Raw genomic sequence first — 25,277 nt, 5'->3', positions numbered from 1 at the left:
ACAGACGAAATACGTACTCTCTAATGATAATGAGATGACTCTGGTGACCTGCCCTCTAATGATAATGAGATGACTCTGCTGACCTGCCCTCTTATGATAATGAGATGACTCTGCTGACCTGCCCTCTAATGATGAGATGACTCTGCTGACCTGCCCTCTAATGGTAATGAGATTACTCTGCTGACCTGGCTCTTTAATGATAATTAGATGACTCTCCTGACTTGCCCTCTAATGATAATGAGATGACTCTGCTGACCCGCCCTCTAGTTCTACTCTACGACAGAGCTTGGGCTCCTCCCTGATGCATGGGACATTCTAATGTTCTTATAATAAAGTCTGTCACTTTCCTGTAGTTACCCCTCTTTCCAGTCAAAACTTCAGGAAGGCCCCAGGCAATTTTTCACCCATCATCTGACGCTGCTTCACTGCAGCGGTCAAATTTGGGGATCCTTCCGACTCCTCCCGGCTGATTCAACTACTTGCGGGAAGGGAAGCTCCTTAACTCAACCCGCTAACCAGAGACTCTATCTTTCTTTAGAGCTCCAAGAACATAACATAACATGTACATGAACGTTCATTATCTCTGAAGATCAGTTATCATTCACAAGCCATCAAAACATGACACCGTGAAGACATCACAAGTTTTCACTCATAGCAAAACCTGGCTAATGGACAAAATTCATGAAAGCCAATCACAGAACATCATCCTGTCACATGACCCAGACACCTGCTCCATGAGGACTAGGAATGGATTTTGGATTGGAGTTTATGGTGAAAATCCAGACATGTGATAGAACCAGAAAACTTCATGGAATACTGAGGGTAATATTAAGGGGTCAGTCCGGGTCGTGCGGTGCTGGAGGACATGCTGGGCCGGGCAGAGCTGTTTTATAGCAGTTGTGGGGCTTATAAGAGACTTTTACCTTGACCCTTCAGATATTGTATAGAAAGTGCCCCCAATAACAGGAGAGGTAAGTCTGTCCTATTGTAGCAGCTGGACACAGCAGCCCCACCAGACACAAAAAAAAACTCATACCCCTCCCCCATGTACATCTCTGACCTGTTAACTCTTTAACTGTCTGCTGCTGGTGACTGGGATCAGATACAAAGAAAGTGACTACAGAATAAGAACTTACATCTCGATAATTCACCCTTTATCCTGCTGTGAGTCCTATGGTGAGAAACCGTAATTACTCTAATAGAAGCTCCACATCAGGAATCGGGTTTGAGGGAGGAGTTATTCTTTCTCTTTAAAGGGATTTGTTACATTTTAAATTATAACAGAAATGATGGAGGTAATTGTATAGCGTTAATGAAAAAAAAAAAAAAATTCCTTCGAGCCGGAATTGAACCAGCGACCTAAGGATGTCTGCATTCCCTCTACAGTCCTCCGCTCTACCAGCTGAGCTATCGAAGGCTTGCATTTTCTCAATAAATCGTTATTCTCACCACTGATATATCTTTATTTCCATGTAGATCAGACATAGAACTTCAGGTAACTAATAGCAATAAAAATGCAAAAAATGTTACCCATTTACATCTCTGACCTGTTAACTCTTTAACTGCCTGCTGCTGGTGACTGGGATCAGATACAAAGAAAGTGTCTACGGGACTTGTGGCCGAAATACGTTCCGTCCATTACGGACGTAATGTGCTCGTGTGAATCCAGCCTTACTGTTCCAAAAATATCTACAATAGAAAACAAAGCCCCTGCCTATACCGGGAGACAAACCCTGGATGAAAAACAGGAATCTCAACCGATAGACCACGTGGAAGGGCTGAAGTACCAACATCTCACATCTCAACATCGCCAGGGCCAGCCGTACATTGGATGGTGCCATGTGCAGTACCTTCTGTGGACAATGCTCCTGCTATATGGTGTACACATAACCAGGTAGCCCGCTCTATGAATTATCAAGGCGTCACAAATAGGCTTCTACCTGGCTATACACGTTGTGCCTCATGACGTACACACTATCCCTCCATGTTTCACACACTTGCACCCCATTATCCATTTATTTCTATTGAGGCACTTCACTCATTACTGCCCCCTATATTTCACTCATAGTATTACACTTGCACACACACTATTCATTTATTAGTTCTTACTACACATCCCATGCACCACACACCACTCCCCTCAAGACTAGTGGGAGTGGCTATTATTATTTAAAGCACCTGCTCACTCCTTCATCAGCGTTTCTGACCTGGCTGTGTCCATTTGTAAGTATGGCCTTTTTCGGTGGTTTTGTATATGTCCCCTTGTTTTTATCGGTTCTGTTTGTACATCAGGAACATTCTGTTCCATTTAGGAGTTAGGGACTCGCAAGTCTGGGGATCCTTGTCGTGGATTGCGAGCTTGCGTCCTTTTGGCCAAAATGATCACTAATACCCCAGGTATTTTTCATTACTACATATATTCGCTTCTCTTGGACACAGCCGGGTCTTTGATGCTGGGAGAGCATGGTGTGTTGTTGTTTGGCATAGCAAGCAGGGTAGCCCGCTCTATGAATTATCAAGGCGTCACAAATAGGCTTCTACCTGGCTATACACGTTGCGCCTCATGACGTACACACTATCCCTCCATGTTTCACACACTTGCACCCCATTATCCATTTATTTCTATTGAGGCACTTCACTCATTACTGCCCCCTATATTTCACTCATAGTATTACACCTGCACACACACTATTCATTTATTAGTTCTTACTACACATCCCATGCCCCACACACACCACTCCCCTCAAGACTAGTGGGAGTGGCTATTATTATTTAAAGCACCTGCTCACTCCTTCATCAGCGTTTCTGACCTGGCTGTGTCCATTTGTAAGTATGGCCTTTTTCGGTGTTTACATAACCATACTGTACAGCGCCATATAGTGTGCTGCCCAGATAAAAGGGCCATACTAAATACCTCCACCCCCATATAGTGCAAAAATAATATAAGGTACAGTGCCACACAGTCAGGTGATATTCTTGTCTTGTTTGGACAACCGATTGCTAGTACCTGGAAATGTCCTAATTGGGGTGGTCAGATAATTCCTTTAAAGGGGTTTTTCCGGAACCAATTAATCCAATCCTGTTAAACTAAACATGTCAAACCAAATCTTTTTGTAATGTACTTGTGTTTGAGAAGATGTTCCTAGCGGCGTATCTCATCTTCTATCACGTGATGCCTCGCTAACCTGAAATCCTAACTTCTGCCTCAGCCCCGTCCATGAGCTCTAACTTCCGTTTTCCGGCAGTCTGAGTGTACGGTCAAGTCATAAATGACGTAACTGTACACTGTGTTAAGGGGTTGTACCATGTTCTCTTACTCCTATTCAGAGCATGCGTGGTTGTTACATACTGTGTCCAACACGCTTGCTCTATTACAGGGTTCAGCAACCTCCCGCACCTGTGCCACAGCTGGCACGCAGGGCCTTGATCTCTGGCATGCTCTCCCTTTGTTCAATGCCGTTGTATGCTGTGGCGCTGAAGACAGGGAGAGACTCAGGGGCAGAGCGGATAGACAAAGGGGCAGAGCGACACAGTGGCAGAGCGGGTAGACACGCTGGCATGCTCTCCCCGCGTTCAGCGCCGTTGTATGCTGCGGTGCTGAACACAGGGAGAGACTTAGGGACAGAGCGGATAGACACAGAGCCAGAGCGGGGGGGACAGTGGCATGCTATCTCCGTGTTCAGCGCCGTTTTGTGCAGAGGCGCTGAACACAGGGAGATACTAAGTGGCGGAGCGGGAGAGACAGGCACAGAGTGGAGAGACAGTGGCAGAGCAGGAGAGACAGGTGCAGAGCGGAGAGACACATTGGCATGCTATCTCCTTGTTCAGCACTGTTGTATGCTGCGGCGCTGAACACAGGGAGAGACTCAGGGGCAGAGCGGATACACAAAGCACCAGAGCGGGGAGACACAATGGCAAAGCAGGGGAGACACAGTGGCAGAGCGGGGAGAGACAGTGGCAGAGCGGGGAGAGACAGGGGCAGAGCGGGAAGAGACAGGGGCAGAGCGTGGAGAGACAGGGGCAGAGCGGAGAGACAGTGGCAGAGCGGAGAGACAGTGGCATGCTCTCCCCATGTTCAGGGCGGTTGTATGCTGCAGCGCTGAAAACAGGGAGAGACAGGGCAGAGTGGAGAGACACAGGGGGAGACCGGGGAGACCCAGGGGCACAGCGGGCGGAGACACAGGGGCACAGCGGGCGGAGACACAGGATCTGCGTGGGGAGAAGCTACTAGGGTAGGAAACATCTGTGCTTTGATTCATGGGATTTGTAGTCTTTATTCACAACAGGAAGCGACCGGTCACAGCAAAATAGCGATGTAAACAAACTGGAAAATAACCTCAGGGAGCGTAGAATGAAGAAATTGAGTCATAAAAACAGGTGGGGAACATAGGTTGAACAGAAGTAACAGATATAAATGTTTATTTAATAAAAAAAAAACTATATTGGAAAACCCCTTTAAGGGTAAGTTCACACAGGGCGGACACGCTGCGTAAAGGTGCACACTGTATCAGCCCTGTTTTCCGCAGGAAATTCCGGCCAAAAAACCGCACCAAATTGTGGTGCAGTTTTTTTCCGCCATGTCCGCCATGTCCTGCAATGAAAAAAAAAACGGCCATACTTACCATGGCGACGCGTCTCTCCAACGTCCCCCATAATAAATAGTCCTCTCATTGATAACGGACAACCACACCATGGATTGTGGCAGAAGGAGCAGCCAGCTGTGGGATTCGCCTCTGTGAACCCCCTGAAAGTCCTTCTGTTTTATTATTACACTATATTATTGAGTGACCACTCGGAATCTGCTCTACACCCCAGGTCTGCCAGCCACGTATGAGGAATAAGGGTTGGGAGAAGAAGCAGGTGTCATCCAGCACAGTCACCTCCAGACGCGGGCCTCCGCAACCTTGAAGAAGCTCCTCCCTCAGATTACCCATTTCCCAAATGTTGAGGTTTTTAGTTTGGTCCATTAACAAAAACACTTCCTCGTAGTCGGCAGGATTTGAACCTGCGCGGGGAAACCCCAATGGATTTCAAGTCCATCGCCTTAACCACACGGCCACGACTACTTGATGTACGCAGTTGTGTAACGGTTTCTCCAGGGTGTGGGGTCACCACTTGGGTGTGGATGCTGACTGTAAGCTGAACCCCAGAATGCACCAAAGGGGAGGCCATATTGGAGACACGTCCTTCCTGTAAGGGGTCAGTATAGGTTGTGCGGTGCTGGAGGGCATGCTGGGCCGGGCAGAGCTGTTTTATAGCAGGTGTGGGGCTTATTAGAGACTTTTACCTTGACCCTTCAGATATTGTATAGAAAGTGCCCCCAATAACAGGAGAGGTAAGTCTGTCCTATTGTAGGAGCTGGACACGGCAGCCCCACCAAACACAAAACAATTCATACCCCTCCCCCATGTACATCTCTGACCTGTTAACTCTTTAACTGTCTGTTGCTGGTGACTGGGATCAGATACAAAGAAAGTGACTACAGAATAAGAACTTTTGACTTGATAATTCACCCTTTATCCTGCTGTCAGGCCTGTGGTGAGAAACCGTAATTACCCTAATAGAAGCTCCACATCAGGCATCGGGGACAGGGGAGGAGTTATTGTTTCTCTTACTAAAGATAAAAGGGATTTGTTCAATTTTAATTTCAAATGAATCCAGAAATGATGGAGATAATTATATAGTGTTAATAACGAGATTTCGAGATGTGAGATGTTGCTACTTCAGCCCTCCCACGTGGTCCCTCGGTTGGGATTCCCGTTTTCATTAAGGGTTTGTCTCCCGGTATAGGCAGTGCCTTTGTTTTCTATTGTAGATATTTTTGGAACAGTAACAAGTCAGAATCGTATTAACTAGTAAACTACTGGGAGATTTCATTTCAGTCATTTTTGCATTTTTATTGCTATTAGTTACATGCAGTTCTATGTGTCGGAAGTAAAGACAATATCTGTGGTGAGAACAGCAGGTTAATGAGAAAACACAATCCTTCGATAGCTCAGCTGGTAGAGCGGAGGACTGTAGAGGAAATTCAGACATCCTTAGGTCGCTGGTTCAATTCCGGCTCGAAGGAATTTTTCTTTTTATATTTTTTATTAACACTATATAATTATATCGTCATTTCTGTTACAATTTAAAATTCAACAAATCCCTTTTATCTTTACTAAGAGAAACAATAACTCCTCCCCCAATCCCAATTCCTGATGTAGAGCTTCTATTAGGGTAATTACGGTTTCTCACCAGAGGACAAACAGCAGAATAAAGGGTGAAAAATAAGGTTGTGTGCACGGGGCCTTATTCTGTAGAGAGGTAAAAGTCTATAATAAGCCCCAGAACTGCTATAGTCTCCATAGTCTCATCTAGTCTTTGTCAAGGGGGGGAGGGGGACCTACTTTCGCACTTACTGAGTTACTTCACCCCCTTCCCCACCACCTCATCACTCACACCAATTTCTATACCCATTGGGGCTCACAATCTACTAGGAAGGAAGGATGTTTGTGCCTTCAATGTGGCCTCCCCTTCGATGCATTCTGGGGTTCAGCTCACACTACAACATCCACAGCCCTGTATAGTGAGCGCCGAGTCTACAGATAATGAGGTGGTGACCCCGCACCCTCGAGAAACCGTTCCACAACTACATACATCAAGTAGCCATGGCCGAGTGGTTAATGGGGTTGTCCAGTCCATAAAAATTGATGGCCTATCTCAGGAGCAGATAAGTACGAGCGCTGCGGCCCCTTCAAATCGGCCGGAATCCCGGGAGTCAGGCCTTGGCCGATCAGATATTGATGGCTTATCATGAGTATAATACAAATAGAGAGACGAGACAGCACATCCCAAAAAAAGGAGGAATTTATTCACCCAAATAGGCATAATCCCAAATATTCAAAAGTGGAAAGAAATCAAATAAATCTGTGCAAAGTGATAGGATCAACATTAAATGTCAAGCAATGGAATATCCCAGCACCAGATCTAGGATTATATTACTATACAATAGAGGAATAATATAACATGTTTAAACCGTTTACATAAAGGCAATTTGTAGGCTGAAATGTACTTTGTGCATATTTAGATTTTTTGATTGTTTTTAATTAATTACTTATATAATACCCTTTATTCGTGGGTTTTTTTTACAGCAACTTATCTACTTGGACGCACTCAAACCTACCAAAACCGCTGAAATGGATCCGAAAATGAGACTGGATATATTCACAGTAAAATTGTCTTTAAGGATTTTATGTCCTTGTTACTGTCTGCATAGACCGCACTGACTGTATACATAACATATTCGTTTTCTTATCTATTATTGCGCTGGACCATGGTTAGATTATTTGTGATGTTACTACCATACCATCGTTATGTATTCTTTATTGGTGGAGTGGTGGATGCCTGGTGCGCTGTACCGAGCGGCGGATGTACGCTCGCGCACGCGCACTTGATGTAATTGAACCAGGGAGCAATGAAACCCAGCTCCGTGAGTCTTTAGCGGAATGGATCACTATTGTGCATGCGCGGTTATCTGGCACAGGCGCACTAGGACTGATAGCCTCCATGTTATTGAGGTATTGAAGCCTCTCTGGCTTCTATATTCCGGACAGGAGCAATGGTATTGTTTAGACGCAAAATAGAAAATATGTCATTTTTTCATTTTCATTATCCTTAGCGGCCATGGATCAGTACACTCAGCGGTTGCGGTGAGGTTTGTAGATGCCCAATATTCACAATTGCCCATTATATATGTGATAGAAATGAATAAATATGGAGCTTGGGAGAAGTATACTCCAATGGATGGGATGTTTACACCAGTGGATGGGATGTTTACACCAGTGGATGGGATGTTTACACCAGTGGATGGGATGTTTACAACTGTGGATGGGATGTTTACACCAGTGGATGGGATGTTTACACCAGTGGATGGGATGTTTACACCTGTGGATGGGATGTTTACACCAGTGGATGGGATGTTTACACCAGGATATGGGATGTTTACAACAGTGGATGGGATGTTTACACCAGTGGATGGGATGTTTACACCAATGGATGGGATGTTTACACCAATGGATGGGATGTTTACACCAGTGGATGGGATGTTTACTGGGGATATACAAGGGGAGGCCACCGTGTGGCACTATATACAAGGGGAGGGGACTGTGTGGCACTATATACAAGGGAGGGGGCTGTGTGGCACTATATATAAGGGAGAGGGCTGTGTGGCACTATAAACAAGGGAGGGGGGCTGTGTGGCACTAAATACAAGGGGGGCTGTGTGGTATTATATACAAGAGGGAACTGTGTGGCACTATATACAAAGGAGGGGGGCTGTATGGCACTATCTACTAGGGGGGTCTGTATGGCACTATATACAAGGGGAGGGCTGTGGGTGGTGCTATATACAGGGGACACAATAGGGGGCATTACTACTGTGGGGGCACGGTTACTGATGGGGCACATTTATTGCGTCGAGGACTGAGGGATCATTATTACCAACTGGGACACTGTGATTACGAGTTTGTTTACAGGATGGGGTATAGGTGTGGAGGGTGCTGGAAATGCAAGAAACCAACATGTTTATGTGTCAAATTCTGCAGAGATGAGTCATGGCTGAAATAAGTCGTTACAGCGGTCTGGGCCGGATGGAGAAAAAAAGGGAAAGTGAACGACTCTAATGAGAGAAAACATCACCTGTAGGTCACTGGATATAAATGTGTTGTAATGTATGGTCAACAGAGCTCATGTGTGTAACTGGCATCTACCACTATATGATCACTGTATGGTGGTAATATTGTTTTTTATTCCGTAACTGTAACAGTAACAGTATGGGGATATAATTTAGTCACTATGTGGTTATGGTGTGGAGGTATTATTCAGTAACAGTATGGGGATATTATTCAGTCACTATGGGGTTATGGTGTGGGGGTATTATTCGGTAACAGTATTGGGGTATTATTCAGTCACTATGTGGTTATGATGTGGTGGTATTATTCAGTAACAGTATGGGGGTATTATTCAGTCACTATGTGGTTATGGTGTGGTGGTATTATTCAGTAACAGTATGGAGGTATTAGTCAGTCACTATGTGGTTATGGTGTGGTGGTATTATTCAGTAACAGTATGGGGGTATTATTCAGTCTCTATGTGGTTATGGTGTGGTGGTATTATTCAGTAACAGTATGGGGGTATTATTCACTCACTATGTGGTTATGGTGTGGAGGTATTATTCATCACTATGTGGTTATGGTGTGGTGGTATTATTCAGTAACAGTATGGGGGTATTATTCAGTCACTATGTGGTTATGGTGTGGCGGTATTATTCAGTAACAGTATGGGGGTATTATTCAGTCACTATGTGGTTATGATGTGGCGGTATTATTCAGTAACAGTATGGGGGTATTATTCAGTCACAATGTGATTATGGTGTGGAGGTATTATTCAGTAACAGTATGGGGGTATTATTCAGTCACTATGTGGTTATGGTGTGGAGGTATTATTCAGTAACAGTATTGGGGTATTATTCAGTCACTATGTGATTATGGTGTGGAGGTATTATTCAGTAACAGTATGGAGGTATTATTCAGTCACTATGTTGTTATGGTGTGGTGGTATTATTCAGTAACAGTATGGGGGTATTATTCAGTCACTATGTGGTTATGGTGTGGAGGTATTATTCAGTAACAGTATGGGGATATTATTCAGTCACTATGTGGTTATGGTGTGGTGGTATTATTCAGTAACAGTATGGGGATATTATTCAGTCACTATGTGGTTATGGTGTGGAGGTATTATTCAGTAACAGTATGGGGGTATTATTCAGTCACTATGTGGTTATGGTGTGGGGGTATTATTCAGTATCAGTATAGGTAGTATTATTCAGTCACTAGGTGGTTATGGTGTGGCGGTATTATTCAATAACAGTATGGTGGTATTATTCAGTCACTATGTGGTTATGGTGTGGAGGTATTATTCAGTAACAGTAGGGGGGTATTATTCAGTCACTATGTGGTTATGATGTGGCGGTATTATTCAGTAACAGTATGGGGGTATTATTCAGTCACTGTGTGGTCATGGTGTGGCGGTATTATTCAGTAACAGTATGGGGGTATTATTCAGTCACTATGTGGTTATGGTGTGGAGGTATTATTCAGTAACAGTATGGGGGTATTATTCAGTCACTATGTGGTTATGGTGTGGAGGTATTATTCAGTAACAGTATGGGGGTATTAGTCAGTCACTATGTGGTTATGGTGTGGTGGTATTATTCAGTAACAGTATGGGGATAATATTCAGTCACTATGTGGTTATGGTGTGGAGGTATTATTCAGTAACACTATGGGGGTATTATTCAGTCACTATGTGGTTATGATGTGGTAGTATTATTCAGTAACAGTATGGAGGTATTATTCAGTCACTATGTGGTTATGGTGTGGGGTTATTATTCAGTAACAGTATGGGGGTATTATTCAGTCACTATGTGGTTATGGTGTGGCGGTATTATTCAGTAACTGTATGGTGGTATTATTCAGTCACTGTGGTTATGGTGTGGAGGTATTATTCAGTAATACTATGGGGGTATTATTCAGTCACTATATGGCAGTATTATTTGGACCTTATATTGTGTTATTATTGGTAATATTGGTCTTATAATAGTGAGTTGTGGTCAGTAACATTATGCAGGTAATATAATCTGGTATAGTAGTATGATATAATAACTGTATATGTATATAGATAATAAAGAGGGTTAGGGTTTGCTTTGGGGGCTTCCAACACTCCTGGACGTGATAGAAATCAGTGATGTAGTTCTCTGCACACCGCCTTCCGAATTGACTGCATTATTGATACAGTAATTCAGCATTTGGAGCCCCATTTTTAACTTTGCCCAGGCCACACTTTGTCTAAAACCGGCCCTGTCACCGGCCCTGTCCGACTCCCATTGAAATTAATTTCTGCCGTGTGAACAGGGCCTTATGTTGACTGACCGCTCGGAATCTGCTCTACACCCCAGTTCTGCCAGTCATCTATTTAGTCATCATTTATGAAGAACAGGGTTTGGGATAAGGAGCAGATGTCACTCAGCACAGCCACAGGCCTCCCCGAACCTGGAAGATGCTCATCCCTCAGCTTAACCAGTTTTTAAAGGAACAGTGTCATCACAATTTTTTTTTTAATATGTTAAAGATGTTAGTGCTTTATTAAAAACGTTTATATTTATTTGTGTGTTTGTGTTTTACTTTTTCTTATTTTTACACTTTTTCTTCCCTATGGGGGCTGCAATTTTTTGTTCCATTTCTGTATGTGTCGATTAACGACACATACAGACATGGAATACGGCAGCCACAGTCCCATAGGGACTGCGAACGGGTCCCGTCCCATCCACTTCTGTGTACGCCGTCTGTGTGGGAACTGCGCATGCGCCGCTCCCACACAGTCCAATTTGAAATTGGCGCCGTCCGGCGCCATTTTCCTGTGGACCGGAAGTCGCGGCCGGACAGTAAGATTACTACTTCCGGTCGCGGCTTCCGGACTTGTGCACTTGGACCAGCGGCAGCAGACGGAGCGGACGGGCCGGAGGGAGCCGCGGCGGCAGGAGCAGGTAAGAGATTTCAATGTATGTTCGTGTTTGTGTACGTTTACTACTGTATGTAAACCTACTACACTGTGTGTTAGCTCAAAAAATGGCGACACACAGTGTAGGTGGTTAGACCGTTCAAACCCCTCGTTTATCCCGGCACTAGCCAGGATAAAGGAGGGGGGGATGCTGAGAGCTCACTAGAGCGAGGCCTTTTTACCCAATTTTGCAATGCTGCAATTTTGGGAATAGCTCCATCTAGTGACCAGCAATGGGAAATATTATAAATTAGAATCTAATTTATAATATTTCCTGACTCGTGAAAAAAATAAAAAAAATTTGAACAATGTTTAATCACCTACACACTAAATGTTTAATTAAAAAAAACAAAGATGTTTTTCTGGCAACACATTCCCTTTAAACATGGAGATCACACATGAATGTTGCAGGTTTTAAGTTTTGTCCATAAATAAAAATATCCCCTCGTAGTCGGCAGGATCTGAACCTGCGCGGGGAAACCCCAATGGATTAGACCTTAACCACTCAGCCACGACTACTTGATGTGTGCAATGTTGTAACAACTTCTCCAGGGTGTGGGGTTACCACCTCATTATCTGTAGACACAGCGCTCACTATACTGGGTGTGGATGTTATAGTAATACACAACACAGACAAAAGACCTAGATTCTAGCTCTCTGCCTGGGATTCCAGCTCTGCTCCTGACATCACTGTGCATATATGGACATGGATGTCAGGGGCAACCCCAGAGCTTGAGTCCCGGGCAGAGTGTTAGTAGGCTCTGCCTGGGACTCCAGCTGTGCTCCTGACATCACTGGGACTCCTGCTCTGGGGAAGCCCCTAACATTACTGTCCATGTATGGACAGCGATGTCAGAGGCTTCCCCCAGAGTCCCGGAGCAGAGAGTATACTAGCGCTCTGCCTGGAACGCCACTCTGGGGAAGACCCTGACAACACTGTCCATTTGTGGACAGCGATGTCAGATGATTCCACAGTGTCCCGGAGCAGAGCCTGTACTAGCGCTCTGCCTGGGACTCCGCTATGGGGAAGCCCCAGACATCGTGTGTCCAAACATGGACAACGATGTCATTGAATTTCACAGAGTCCCGGAGCAGAGACTATACTAGCGCTCTGCCCGGGACTCCGTTCTGGGGAAGACCCTGACACACTGTCCATATATCGACAGCGATGTCAGGGAATTCCACAGAGTCTCGGAGCAGAGCCGATACTAGTGCTCTGCACGGGACTCCGGCTCTGGGGAAGCCCCAGACATCGCTGTTCACATGTGGACAGCAATGTCAGGGAATTCCAGAGTCTCGGAGCAGAGTCTGTACTAGCGCTCTGTGTCCCGTGGGCCGTGTGCTTGAGACCCCTGCTCTAGATAGAGAGTAACTGAAATGCTGCAGCATGCGGCACGGTGCGCAAAAACCAGAGAGGCCTCCTTAAAACACTGCTTGGCCAACGTGTGAGAAGGGGTGAGAGCAGGGCATTATGCAGCGAGAATGTGTTGTTCGTCAAGTGTAAGGATAAGAGGGATGTCCTTCTCTTGACCACAATACATGGGAACGGCAGCGCCCCTGTCCCTGTATGAGGTACCACCACAGTGACCCACAAGCCAGATTGCATCGTGGGCTATAACAAGTACATGTTCTCCATAGACAAGGAGAAAAAAACAAAAAACACCCGGCGCACATCGTGCATCATCTCTTGTTTGAAGTGACAAGGGGTCGGCGGTAGGCGGTTGTGCTTACCTTGTGGTGTTCTGCTAGGAGCACAACACCCAGAAGTGCCTGTATGGTCTCAAAGGATTGTAGCTGGTAAATCCGTGCAGGGGCTGTCAGGGCTCCCTCAGCAGATAGAGATAAATGGAGGAAAAAAATGCGGATAAAATTATCCAGCGTTGTCCAAATGTTGTGGAATTGAAGGATTCAATCCAAGCAAGAAGTTTAAATAAGATATATGTTTAATGGATAAGAATGCCACGCGTTACGAGATCGGACCGAACTCTTCATCAAGCAAAGAAACATACCTAGGTATCTCGATAACAAGTAAATCGGGGGGGGGGGGGTTGATCTCTCAGATCAAGTGCTTATAGCCCTATAGTGCCATGAGAAAAACAAGGGTGTGGTACAAAAAGGTGGCCGTGCACATGGTACAGATGGCAATAACGCTTACGTGCTATCCAAATGTGCAGGCCGGACAGGGTCATTCCTTAATTTTCAGGAGGAGATTATCAAGGTGCTTGTGTTTGAAGACCAGGCAGGGGAGGGCCCAAGCACATCTGCTGAAAGCGCTGGCGCCGTATTGTACCCGGGCAACACTTTGCCGGCATCGTTCCCCAAACTGCAAAGAAGGGAAGGACCCAAAAAAGGTGCAGAGTGTGTAGCAAAAGGGGCACAAAATATCAGTGCAACACCTGCCCCGAAAAACCTGGCCTGTGTATAAAGGATTGCTTCAAGGCTTACCACACATCTATGAATTATTAATTTTATTATTTATGTACCCTTTTATTATACTCTGATTTGCTCTTCACAACTTACACATGCCTCCACATTATACATTGAAATACCAGTAAATACGGCCTAATTCAAATAAATTCAGACAAAAAAGGAGTCAAAATGCTCACTATACCCTTAGATAAGTTCCTTGAGGGGTGTCGTTTCCTAAATGGGGTCACTTGTTAAGGGTTTCCCCTGTTTTGTCCCCTCGGGGGCTTTGCACATGCGACATGGCCTCCGCAAAAGATTCCTGCTAAATTTGAGCTCCAAGAGCCAAATGGCGCTCTTTCCATTCTTCCGGTCCACAAGAAAATGGCGCCGGATGTCGCACTGCCGAAGACCTTCCATTTGGACTGTGTGGGAGCGGCGCATGCGCCGTTCCCACACAGACGGCTTACACTATAGTGAATGGAACGGCTCCCGTTCGCATTCTCTATGGGGATGTATGTGCCGTATTCCATGTCTGTATGTGTCGTTAATCGACACATACAGAGATGAAAAAAAAATGGCAGCCCCCATAGTGAAGAAAAAGTCAGAAAAAAGAAAAAAGTAAAACACAAAAACACAAATAAATAAAATTTATTTTAATAACATACTAAAATCAAAAACATATATAAAAAAAAATTTTCGTGACACCTTCCCTTTAAAAACGTACATCTTGATAATTCACCCTTTATTCTGCCTGCAGTCCTGACCGTAATTACCCTAATAGAAGCTCTACATCAGGGATCGGGGACAGGGGAGGAGTTATTGTTTCTCTTAGTAAAGATAAAAGGGTTTGTTGAATTTTAAATTATAACAGAAATGATGATATAATTATATAGTGTTAATAAAAATTAAAAAAATTCCTTCGAGACGGAATTGAACCAGCAACCTAAGGATGTCTGCATTCCCTCTACAGTCCTCCGCTCTCCCAGCTGAGCTATCGAAGGCCTGTGTTTCCTCATTAACCTGTTGTTCTCACCAATGATATAGTCTTTATTTCCATGTAGATCAGACACAACGCTTTTTAACCTGTTGTGTACTCGATGACGGGATGATCTTCACCACTAGGTCCACATTAATCTCGATGCAGAATAAGAATTTACGCCTGAATAATACACCCTTTATCCTGCTGTCTGTCCTATGGTGAGAAACCGTAATTACCCTAATAGATGCTCTGCATCGTGTTGGGCGAGGAGTTTTTTTTTTTTTCTCTTACTAAAGAGAAAAGGGATTTGTCGAATTTTAATTTCAAATTATTTCAGAAATGATGGAGATAATTAAAGATTTATTAAAAAAAAAAAATTCCTTCGAGCCGGAATTGAACCAGCGACCTAAGGATGTCTGCATTCCCTCTACAGTCCTCCGCGCTACCAGCTGAGCTATCGAAGGATTGTGTTTTCTCATTACCCTGCCGTTCTCACCACTGATATAGTCTTTATTTCCATGTAGATCAGACACAACGCTTTTTAACCTGTTGTGTACTCGATGATGGGATGATCTTCACCACTAGGTGCACATTAATCTTGATGATGGGATGTTCTTCACCCCCTATATACACATTATGCTCAGTCATTGGAGGTTCTCCACTACTAGGAGCACATTATTACAGTCTTCAAGAAGTTATGAACAGAGAGGAGAGGGGGAGAGAGGGAGAGAGAGAGAGAGAGAGAGAGAGAGAGCAAATAGTGTTACTGTCCTGCCTTATCTACACCACCAGCAGTACAATAGACTGTCATTATATTACTTGCCCTCTAATCATAATCAGATGACTCTGCTGACCCTGCACTTTAATGGTAATGAGATATCTCTGCTGACACTGCCCTGTAATGAGAAGACTTTGCTGAATCCGCCCTCTAATGATAATTTGATGACTATGCTGACCCTGTCCTCTAATGATAATGAGATGACTATGCTGACCCTGTCCTCTAATGATAATGAGATGACTATGCTGACCCTGTCCTCTAATCATAATGAGATGACTATGCTGACCCTGTCCTCTAATGATAATGAGATGACTATGCTGACCCTGTCCTTTAATGATAATGAGATGACTATGCTGACCCTGTCCTCTAATGATAATGAGATGACTATGCTGACCCTGTCCTCTAATCATAATGAGATGACTATGCTGACCCTGTCCTCTAATCATAATGAGATGACTATGCTGACCCGTCCTCTAGTTCTACTCAAAGACAGAGCTCGGTTTCCTCCCTGACGCAGGGAACAATCTAATAAAAAATTACGTCACTTTCTTGTAGTTGCCCTCTTTCAGGCAATTTTTCACCGATCGTCTAAAGCTGTCTCACTGCAGCAGTTAAAATTTGGGATGCTTCCAAATACTGCCAGCCAATTCAACTACCTGCATGAAGGGAAGCCTTCACTCAACCCGCCAACTTAAGACTCAATCTCTCCTTAGAGCACCAAGAACATGTAAATGAAGGTTTATCCTCTCTAAAGATCAGTTATTATTTATACGGAACCAAGTGATGAACTTGTCAAGACATCAAGAATTTTCACTCATAGGAAAGAAAGGCTGAGAAGCCAATCACAGAAGAATTATTCTGTCACATGACCCAGACAACTTCCCCATGAGGACTAGGAATGTTTTTTGGATTGGAGCTTATGGTGAAGATCCGGAGAACTTCCTCTGATGTTGAGGGTAATATTAAGGGTCAGTACGGGTCGTGCGGTGCTGGAGGACAGGCTGGGCCGGGCAGAGCTGTTTTATAGCAGTTGTGGGGCTTATTACAGACTTTTACCTTGACCCTTCAGATATTGTATAGAATGTGCCCCCAATAACCGGAGAGGTAAGTCTGTCCTATTGTAGCAGCTGGACACGGCAGCCCCACCAGACACAATACAATTCATACCCCTCCCCCATGTACATCTCTGACCTGTTAACTCTTTAACTGCTGCTGGTGATTGGGATCAGATACAAAGAAAGTGGCTACAGAATAAGGACTCTTGACTTGATAATTAACCCTTTATCCTGCTGTCTGGCCTGTGGTGAGAAACCGTAAATCCCCTAATAGAAGTAGGGGTCAGGGGAGGAGTTATTGTTTCTCTCACTAAAGATAAAAGGGATTTGTTGATTTAAAATGTCAAATTATCACAGAAATGATGGAGATAATTATATAATGTTAATAACAAAAAGATTTCCTTCGAACCGGAATTAAAGCAGCGACCTAAGGATGTCTGCGTTCCCTCTACAGTCCTCCGCTCTACCAGCTGGGCTTTCATAGGCATGGGTTACATGGTTAACCTGTTGTCCTCACCACTGATATAGTATTTTCCATGTAGATCGGACACAATGCTGCCTGGATGTAACTAATACCAATGAAAATACAGAAATGACTGAAATGAAATCTCCCAGTAGTTTACTAGTTAATAAGATTCTGACTTGTTACTATTCCAAAAATATCTACAATAGAAAACAAAGCCACTGCCTATACCGGGAGACAAACCCTGGATGAAAACGGGAATCCCAACCGATAGACCACGTGGGGGGGCTGAAGTACCAACATCTCAAATCTCAACATCGCCAGGACCAGCCGTACATTGGATGGTGCCATGTGAAGTACCTTCTGTGGACAACGCTCCTGCTATATGGTGTACACATAACTATACCTTCCAACTTTCCACTATTGCCAAGAGGGACAAATTTTTTCCCTGTTAAGCCACGCCTCTAACCCCGCCCAATCCCCTTCTATGCACACCCGGTTCAGCCCACAAAGTATCATGTTCCCATAGTGCCTCCCCACAGTATAGTGCCCACATAAAACCCCACACCGTATAATGACCCCATAGCTGCCCCCCACCTACTATAATGCCCCCCACACAGTATAATGCCCACATAGAACCTCCACACAGTATAATACACCATAGTGTCTCCCACACAGTATAGTGCCAAATAGCTGCCCCCACATAGTATAATGCACCCATAGCTGTCCGCATGCAGTATAATTCCCACACAGATGCCCCATCCATTATAACACCCTATAGCTGCTCTCATACAGTATAATGCCACCATAGTTGCCCCCATACATTACAGTTCCTTCGTAGATGCCCCCATAAAGTATAATGCCCCCATAGCTTACCTCATATAGTATAATGTCCTCCTAGCTGCCACCTTACAGTATAATGCCCCTTAGCAGGTGCCCCATACAGTATGATGCACCCTTAGCTGCCCCTATAGAGTATTATGCACCCTTAACTGGTGCTCCCACACAGTATAATGTCCCCCTTAGCAGGTGCCCCATACAATATAATGCCCACTTAGCAGATGCCCCCATACAGTATCTTGCCCCATAGAGCCTAATAAAAATGAATAGTAAAATAAATACTTACCTAGCCCCATTCCCACGATGAGTGGAAGAGATCCCTCCGCTCCCCCGCTCTGTTCTATGAGTGTTTGGGCGCAGACACGCGCGATGACGTCACTGTCTGTGACAAACCGATCACAGCTGCTTTACACAGTATATACATTGGATTCCTGAGAACACAGATACAGCTGAAACCGGGACATACCACCGGACACCCAGGACAGCGGGAAACCACCCGGAATCCGGGACTGTCCCGCTGAATCCGGGACAGGTGGGAGGTATGCACATAACCATACCATACAGCGCCATACAGTGTACTGCCCAAATAAAAGGGCCATACTAAGTGCCCCATACACTGCAAAAATAATTTAATGTACAGTGCCACACATTCAGATGAGATTCTTGTCTTGTTTGGACATTCTTCTCCAGATTGCTAGTACCTCAACTACAAGTGAGGGGTCCCGCTGCTGCTATCCCCCACCATAAGCTATTGTCACATATAGCAGAGAATGCAATGCATTATGGAACACAACTCTAAGACATTGTTATTAGAGGGATATGGAAACCGTCTGATAGTACCTCAAAATGCCCTAATAGGGGCGGTCAGAAAACTTTAGCTAGCGCCTAGATCGGCATCTAAATAGATGTAAGAATTTTAAGAGTAGCGAGATCCCGGTCATGGACTCGCCCATAATAAATAGTCCTCCCATTGATATCGGACAATCACTCCATGGAAGATGGAGATCCCCCCAAAAAAAGACTCGACATCCTTTGTGAGTAACGATTACTACACCATTGTGTAGTTATATAATCTTATATTGACTGACTGCTCAGTATCTGCTCTAAACGCCTCCTCTGCCAGTCCTGTATAGATGTCGGGGGTTGGGATAAGGAGCAGGTGTCATCCAGCTCAGCCGCCGCTAGATGCAGATCTCCACCGAACATGGAAAAAGCTCAACCCCCAAATTACCCAGATCCCAGACATGGTGATCAGACATGAATGTTGCAGGTTTTTAGTTTTATCCATAAAAAAAAAAAAATTTCCCTCGTAGTCGGCAGGATTTGAACCTGCGCGGGGAAACCCCAATGGATTTCTAGTCCATCGCCTTAACCACTCGGCCACGACTACTTGATGTGTGCGGTTGTGTAACACTTTCTCCAGGGTGCGGGGTCACCACCATATTATCTGTAGACATGGCGCTCACTATACTGGGGTGTGGATGCTGAATGTAAGCTGAACCCCAGAATGCACCAAAGGGGAAAACATATCGGAGGCGCAAACTTGAGAGAGGACATATTGGAGACACACTTCCTTCCTGCATCGTTTGTAATGGGGAGGATATATTGGAGACACACTTCCTTCCAGTTTTCTCTGTATGGGGGAGGACATATTGGAGACACACTTCCTTCCTGTTTTCTCTGTATGGGGGAGGACATATTGGAGACACACTTCCTTCCTGTTTTCTCTGTATGGGGGAGGACATATTGGAGACACACTTCCTTCCTGTTTTCTCTGTATGGGGGAGGAAATTTTGGAGACACACTTCCTTCCTGTATTGTTTGTATAGGGGGAGGACATATTGTTTGTGACTGGGATCGCCGTTCAGCCTCCTTTTAGTGAATAGCAGACACATGGACAGGAGGGGGCGCTATGTCTGTAGATAAAGTAAAGCCTTTCTTCTAATCTCAGACAACCCCTTTAATCCATAAATCTCTGCCTGGGGTTTGTCGGTTCTCCTCATATTTTTTTCATGTGTTCTTCCCACACTCCAAAAATATACCAATTGTAAATTGGGTGTTCTGTTTGACTGATAAGAAAATTAGATTGTGAGCCCCAATGTGGGCAGAAATTGGTGAGTGAAGAGGTGGTGGGGGAGGGGGTGAAGTAACTCTGTAAGTGCTAAAATAGGTTCCCCTCCCCAGTTGACAAAGACAAGATGAGACTATGGAGCTCCATCTCTTGTAGACTATACTTAGAAGCCAATCATGGCAGCGGTAACTTGTCACATGACCCAGACACCTCCTCCATGAGGACTAGGAATGGTTTTTGGTTTTGGAGTTTATGGTGAAGATCCGGACATGTGATAGAACCAGAGAACTTCCTGGGATATTGAGGGTAATATTAAGGGGTCAGTCCGGGTCGTGCGGTGCTGGAGGACATGCTGGGCCAGGCAGAGCTGTTTTATAGCAGGTGTGGGGCTTATCAGAGATAAGGCCTTCAAATATTGTAAAGAAACCTTGAAGGAGGTCGACCCTTGGTTTACCCAGATCCCAAACATGGGGATCACACGTGACTACTGCAGGTTTATAGTTTTGTTCATAAACCAAAAAGTTCCCTCGTAGTCGGCAGGATTTGAACCTGCGCGGGGAAACCCCAATGGATTTCAAGTCCATCGCCTTAACCACTCGGCCACGACTACTTACTATGTTGAAGGTGGACACAGCAGGTACATAAAACTCATACCCCTCCCCCATGTACATCTCTGATCTTTTAACTCTTTAAAGGGAATGTGTTGTCAGAAAAACATGTTTTTTTTTTAAAATTTAAACATTTAGTGTGTGGGTGATTAAACATTGTTCAAATTTTTTATTTTTTTTTGGCACGAGCCAGGAAATATTATAAATTATTTCTAATTTATAATACTACCCATTTTTGGCCACTAGATGGGGCTGTTCCCAAATTGCAGCATTGCAACATTGGGTTAAAAGCCCTCGCTCTAGTGAGCTCTCAGCATCCACCCCTCCTTTATCCTGGCTAGTGCCGGGATAAACGAGGGGTTTGAAAGGTTTAACCTCCTACACTGTGTGTCGCCATTTTTTGAGGTAACCCACAGTGTAGTAGGTTTACATACAGTAGTAAACACACACAAACACTAACATACATTGAAATCTCTTACCTGCTCCTGCCGCCGCGGCTCCCTCCGGCCCGTCCGCTCCGTTTGCTGCCGCTGTTCCATGTGCACAAGTCCGGAAGCCGCGACCGGAAGTAGTAATATTACTGTCCGGCCGCGACTTCCGGTCCACAGGAAAATGGCGCCGGACGGCGCCAATTTCGAATAGGACTGTGTGGGAGCGGCGCATGCGCAGTTCCCACACAGACGCCGTACACGGCAGTCAATGGGACGGGAGCCGTTCGCAGTCCCTATGGGACTGTGGCTGCCGTATTCCATGTCTGTGTGTGTCGTTAATCGACACACACAGAAATGGAACAAAAAATGGCAGCCCCCATAGGGAAGAAAAAGTGTAAAAATAAGAAACAGTAAAACACAAACACACAAATGAATATAAACGTTTTTATTAAAGCACTAACATCTTTAACATATAAAAAAATTATTTGCGATGACACTGTTCCTTTAACTGTCTGCTGCAGGTGACTGGGATCAGATAGAAAGAAAGTGACTACAGAATAAGAACTTACATCTCGATAAGTCACCCTTTATCCTGCTGTCAGTCCTGTTGTGAGAAACCGTAATTACTCTAATAGAAGCTCCACATCAGGAATTGTGGTTGGGGGAGGAGTTATTCTTTCTCTTAAAAGGGGTTTGTTAAATTTTAAATTATAACAGAAATGATGGAGATAATTGTACAGCGTTAATAAAAATACAAAAATCTCCTTTGAACCAGCAACCTAAGGATGTCTGCATTCCCTCTACAGTCCTCCGCTCTACCAGCTGAGCTACGGAAGGCTTGCATTACCTCATTAACCTGTTGTTCTCACCACTGAATTTGTTTGTATTTCCAAGTAGATCAGACACATAGAACTGCATGTAACTAATAGCAATAAAAATGGCACAAATTTTGCAGCGGAGTCCGCTGAAAAAAATTCCACCAGGCCTTATATTGACCGACCGCTCGAAATCTGCTCTGCACCCCAACTCTGCCAGCCATGTATGAAGAACAAGACTTGGAATAAGGTCACCCAGCACAGCCACCACTAGACGCAAACCCTCCGCAACCCGGAAGAGGCCCGTCCCTCAGTTTACCCAGTTTCTAAACATGGAGATCACACATGAATGTTGCAGCTTTTTAGTTTGGTCCATTAAAAAACGTGCCCCCACATAGTCGGCAGGATTAGAGCCTTCACAGGGAAACCCCATTGGATTCCTAGTCCATCACCTCAACCACTCGACCACGACTACTTGATTTACGCATCAGTTCTATTGAGCCCATACACCACTACATCGGCTTTCTTAGAAAAGCAAATGAAGCGGCTCAGCGCTCACACGAGCGCTTCGTTCTAGCGATTGGTGGGGGTCTCAGTGCTTGGACCCCACCGATCCAAACTTCTGACATGTCATTATGACATGTCAGAAGTTTGTTGAACGTTTAGTTACCCTTTAGCCCCTCGGCCACGACTACTTGATGTATGTGGTTGTGTAACGGTTTCTCCAGGGTGCGGGGTCACCACCTCATTATCTGTAGACACGGCGCTCACTATACTGGGGTGTGGATGTTGTAGTATAAGCTGAACCCCAGAATGCACCAAAGGGGAGGCCACATTACTGACAAAGTTCCCTTCTGTATTGTCTGTATAGGGGAGGACATATTGTAGACACTTCCCTTTTGTATTGTCTGTATAGGGGAGGACATATTGGAGACACTTCCCTCCTGTATTGTCTGTATAGGGGAGGACATATTGGAGACACTTCCCTTTTGTATTGTCTGTATAGGGGAGGACATATTGTAGACACTTCCCTTTTGTATTGTCTGTATAGGGGAGGACATATTGGAGACACTTCCCTCCTGTATTGTCTGTATAGGGGAGGACATATTGGAGACACTTCCCTCCTGTATTGTCTGTATAGGTCGCGTCAGGTTAGTCTCCCCCCTGGCGCTCACTTCTGTCTTTTTGGTCTAATATGTATGGTCACCATTACCTAGACATCCACAGACTGCCACCGGTGCCCTGTTATGTCAGGGCTACACTTAGGGTTCATGCACACGACCATTGTTTTCTTTAGCGTCCTATCCATCTATTTTGATTGTAGTAAGCCCTTATTCACACGACAGGGTTTCCCGACCGGGTAACGGCCGTTCATAAATCGTCCGTCACCCGGCTGCAGTAGGAACAATAGACCCCTAATGGAGCTATTCACACGACCGATTTTTTGACGGCCCGGGAAACCTGGCTGTCAAAACAATGGGTCATGCCCTATTTTCGGCCGTTTACCCGGCCGCCCGGCTCCCATAGAAGTCTATGGGGCCGGGTAATACACGGCCATCACCGAAATGTGTCCCGAGTGATGGCCATATATTCCGTCGCTCGCGCTCTCTCTCCTCCTCCTCCTCACAGTGCAGAGTGCATGTGAGGAGGAGGAGGGTCTTTTTTACTCCCTGTAGGAGTCGGAATCCCCAATCCCCGGCAGGGGATTGGGGATTCCGCTACAGGAGAAGTGCGTGACTACACTGTCCATATATGGATACAGTGACGTCACTCACTTCTGAAGCGGAATCCCCGACTCTATGGCCGGGGATTCCACTACAGAAGAAGTGAGTGACCAAACGTTCCATATATGGACACAGTGACGTCACTCACTTCTGAAGCGGAATTCCCGACCTGTGGCAGGGAATTCCTCTCCAGGAGAAGTCAGTGACTACACTGTCCATATATGGACATTGAAGTCAGTGACTTCTCCTGGAAGGGGGGGATGGGTGCAACCTACAGGGGGCTGTGTGGCATTACCTACAGGGGACTTGGTGGCATTACATACAGGGAGCTGGGTGGCATTAAATACAGGGGGCAGGGTGGCATTACATACAGGGGGCTGGGTGGCATTACCTGCAGAGGGCTAGGTGGCATTACCTGCCGGGGTTTGGGTGGCATTACCTGCAGAGGGCTGGGTAGCATTACCTGCAGAGGGCTGGGTGGCATTACATTTAGGGGGCTGGGTGGCATTACCTGCTGGGGGCTGGGTGGCATTACCTGCAGAGGGCTGGGTGGCATTGCCTGCAGAGGGCTGGGTGGCATTACATATAGGGGGCTGGGTGGCATTACCTGCAGGGGGCTGGGTGGCATTACCTGCAGGGGGCTGGGTGGCATTACCTGCAGGGGGCTGGGTGGCATTACCTGCAGGGGGCTGGGTGGTATTACCTGCAGGGGGCTGGGTGGCATTACCTACCAGGGGGCTGGGTGGCATTACCTACCAGGGGGGCTGTGGCATTATCTACAGAGGGCTGTGTGTGGCAACAAATTTAAATGAAAATACGGATGCAAAACGGGTAAAAATCGGCCGTTAAAAACGGCAACACGGCCCTGAACGGAATCGGAACGGATGCAAAACGGATGCAAACCGGCCGGGAAAAACGGCCGTTTTTATCGGCCGTCACTCGACCCTGTCGTGTGAATGAGGCCTAAATTGAACCATTTATTTCTATGGGGTCACGTACACATCCGTTTTTTTGGGCGGATACATGTATCCGCTCCGAAAATTATACAATAGGTCCTATTCTTGTCCGTATTTGCGGTCCATCTAATCCATTCTTGTATATGAGTCCACAAAAAGAAAACGGACAGCACACGGAGACCACTAGGATCCGCAAAATGGAAACGTGCGCATGAGCCCTTAGGCTGAAATTCCACGGAGCGTTTTCATCGCGTTTTTACTACAGCTTTTCATGCGCTTCTTAAAGGCTCTGAAAAACGCATGGTAAAGACTGCATTCCTTTTTACCGCGAATCGCAGTTTTGTGTTGCGGTTTTTAGCCATGCGATTGTTACAGGTGAAACACATGGCTTCAATGCGCTTCACCTGTACTAACCGCAGGACCAAAAACCGCTTTGTGGTAAAACGCATGCGGTTTTCACAGCAATTAAGGTCTTATTCACACAGTGCAGTTTCGGTGAAACTTTTTATTGCCGTTTTTGAAGCCACAATCATCAGTGGAACGTAAAGGG

General features: G+C 45.3%; 1 long non-coding RNA gene and 5 other non-coding genes across 6 annotated transcripts in view; 1 reads left to right on the top strand and 5 right to left on the bottom strand.

The window, feature by feature from the left end:
• Positions 1-25,277, bottom strand: part of LOC142759055 (uncharacterized) — a 72,546-nt gene that overhangs the window by 22,459 nt on the left and 24,810 nt on the right. The window lies entirely within an intron of this gene.
• Positions 1,332-1,417, bottom strand: TRNAY-GUA (transfer RNA tyrosine (anticodon GUA)). Its single transcript is given in 2 exon segments — positions 1,332-1,367; positions 1,381-1,417. It is a non-coding gene; the product is annotated as a tRNA-Tyr (tRNA).
• On the bottom strand, positions 4,985-5,066 carry TRNAS-UGA (transfer RNA serine (anticodon UGA)). Its single transcript has one exon. It is a non-coding gene; the product is annotated as a tRNA-Ser (tRNA).
• On the top strand, positions 5,985-6,070 carry TRNAY-GUA (transfer RNA tyrosine (anticodon GUA)). Its single transcript is given in 2 exon segments — positions 5,985-6,021; positions 6,035-6,070. It is a non-coding gene; the product is annotated as a tRNA-Tyr (tRNA).
• TRNAS-AGA (transfer RNA serine (anticodon AGA)) lies at positions 19,431-19,512 on the bottom strand. Its single transcript has one exon. It is a non-coding gene; the product is annotated as a tRNA-Ser (tRNA).
• On the bottom strand, positions 20,722-20,803 carry TRNAS-UGA (transfer RNA serine (anticodon UGA)). Its single transcript has one exon. It is a non-coding gene; the product is annotated as a tRNA-Ser (tRNA).

Source organism: Rhinoderma darwinii, chromosome 4, assembly GCF_050947455.1.
Source record: "Rhinoderma darwinii isolate aRhiDar2 chromosome 4, aRhiDar2.hap1, whole genome shotgun sequence".
Lineage (NCBI taxonomy): Eukaryota > Metazoa > Chordata > Amphibia > Anura > Rhinodermatidae > Rhinoderma > Rhinoderma darwinii.
The sequence above is the reverse complement of the archived record's forward strand: the minus strand, read 5'-3'. Positions and strand labels throughout refer to the sequence as shown.